This window comes from Poromitra crassiceps (genome assembly GCF_964638095.1).
Source record: "Poromitra crassiceps genome assembly, chromosome: 7".
NCBI classification, from domain to species: Eukaryota; Metazoa; Chordata; class Actinopteri; order Beryciformes; family Melamphaidae; genus Poromitra; species Poromitra crassiceps.
The window spans coordinates 42,601,552-42,604,051 of NC_139628.1; the positions used below are offsets into that span (position 1 = coordinate 42,601,552).

The 2,500-nt window shown below is 46.0% G+C and overlaps 1 protein-coding gene across 3 annotated transcripts in view; it reads right to left on the reverse strand.

Annotated features, from left to right (window-relative positions):
- nlgn2a (neuroligin 2a) overlaps nucleotides 1–2,500 on the reverse strand; it is a gene marked incomplete at its 3' end in the record, with an annotated part of 189,880 nt that overhangs the window by 52,992 nt on the left and 134,388 nt on the right. The window lies entirely within an intron of this gene.

Sequence of the window (2,500 nt, forward strand, 5' to 3'; positions counted from 1 at the left end):
AGAATTCCATGACTGTCTGTATTGTAGGTAGAGAGATAAGAGTGAAACTATGACCAAAACGGTCATTCTTCTACACTCTCTAATTGTTTTAAATTCTAGTGAATTAAACAGTTTAACAGTTGATCAATTTGCTGGGGACCCCTTGGAATCCCCTCAAGGAGGCCCCCTGGTGGTCCCCAGAGGATGGGGGGGAGGGGGGGGGGAGGTAGGGCTTTGCCCCCTCAGTTCAATGTTCTACACCCTCACTTTAAGTCTGGACAGCACCGGTGTCCGCGGTGCTGAAATGGAGTGGAGGAGAGATAGACACACATCACTTTGGTTCAATGAGCCTGCTTTGTGTGGTTGTAAATAGGACTTTCGGCCCTAATTCTAGGCAATTTCTTTCTCCATTATAGCAATCCACAGAATGGAAACCCCGGAGAAGAGAGAGAGAGAGATGATTAGTCAACTGATTTGACATAGACCTATGTTCAGACTCAGAGTGCTCCAGACCATTCACAACATTTCGCCTTGTGTAAGCACACTCAGGTTTAGTACTGCCTTCATTTCACCACTGCTGTGAAATAAATGTTTTCTTTGATTTTGAAACAGTAGGCTTTCTTGTGTTGTTGTTAAGCTTTTCAGAGGCTATTATTGCATGGTTAAGAAGTGCAGAAATAGGCATAGCGGGGATATATAACCTATGTTTTGCTATATAAAAATATCTGATGACTGAGAGGGCGGTTACAACTGGGGAGGGGCCAGTTGTAACTGTGGAAACCTGGCGTACATGCATATAAAATATATGAAATGTTTATAGATTCATTTATTTTCATTCTCTCAAGTTGTCGAAAAGACAAATAGATAGAAATTGCTACATCAGTAACCGCCCCCTCAGTCATTTCATCCTGGCGCCGCGTCTGACGTGCACGGTAGAGGCGACGCAATCGGCACGATCTCCCTCTCGCCCGTGAAGCCGATGATGACGGGCAGACTGAACGCCGCTCCTCTCCCTTCGGCCTTGTTCGTCCCCTCGCTCTCCAATCACCATACCTCCGTCTATGCTCTCTCCCTCCCTCTCTCCTCCCTCTCTCCCTCACTGTCTACGATCCGGTTGTAACCACTCTCTCTCTTTTCCGCCTCCCGTCTCACGATGAGCGAATCTTGAGCAGGTCTTGACTGACAAAAAAAATAAAAAAAAAAATAACAAAAGGCATTGTGCTCTCATTGTTTTCCCGGCAAACAGGGCGTCTGTGGAGAGGCTGATAAGAGCAGGAAAAAGGCAGGATTCCATTAAATAATATCCCAATTTGACCACAACTGGAGGTGGTGTGTGTGTGTGTGTGTGTGTGTGTGTGTGTGTGTGTGTGTGTGTGTGTGTGTGTGTGTGTGTGTGTTTGTGTGTGTGTGTGTGTGTGTGTGTGTGTGTGTGTGTGTGTGTGTGTGTGTGTGTGTGTGTGTGAGTGAGAGAGAGAGAGAGAGCGACAGAAAGATAGAGAGAGAGAGAGAGAGAGAGAGAGAGAGAGAATTAAGCCATCTTAATATAGTTGTTTAGTGTCTTTGGGGAGCACAGTAGGCTATGCACCGATACAGTCCACCCACGTCTCCATTAGCCCATAAGCAGGATTAGGTGTTGTGTGGATGGCATGTCAGCGCAGATAAGATGACTTGACTGGCGTGTTCCATAGGATTACACTGTGTGCTAGCATCAGCCTCATTAAGATAGCTACCGCTGCCGTCCTGCTATTGCAGCGCGTGTGTGCGTTTGTGTAGTTTACCATCTTGTAAATACAGTATATAGACGCCTTATACGACTACGTCACACTGACATCACGCAGCGTCGATGCGCAAGACGGAGGCAGAAAGACAGACTCCGCGCAGCCCTGGCAAGTAGTTTTCCAGTGGCTGAAAAACTATTCGAGCAAGACATGTCTTCGTGTTGTGCAGTGCGATGCCAGAATCGGAAAGCTATTGTAGCAGAGTATTCGGGTCCGCCTATTCACACTTGGTTAATAAAATAATAAACGATAGAGCCAGGCTGTAACGTTATAACAAGCTTCTCCCCACATATCCTGTTCTACGCAACTCGAGGGAACATACACAGCCTCGCACACACGCAATAGAACACAACACAACACACAACACTGAACAGTCTGTTACACTATCAACAAAGCAAGGACTAAAGTTTTACCGAATCCCGTCAACTCATACCGCTTTTAATGCTAACCGTAGGTGTCTTTGGTTGCAAGCCGAAAGAGGAAATCGTTAAAAATGCCCGACTTTGCAGTGCTCGCTCATTTCATATCAGGTAAACTGTAGTAGGCTGCTAGTAACAGCCACATCGCTCGGTTAGTTAACAACCAAGTAACGTTAAATAATGTCATTATTGAGTTGAACTGATTGGAACGAGGACATCATTAAAAATGCCCGACTTTGTAGTGCTCTTCATAATCAGGTAAGCTGCCTGAAGCTGTAGGCTGCTCAGCCACATCGCTCGGTTTTAACGACCAAGTAACGTTAC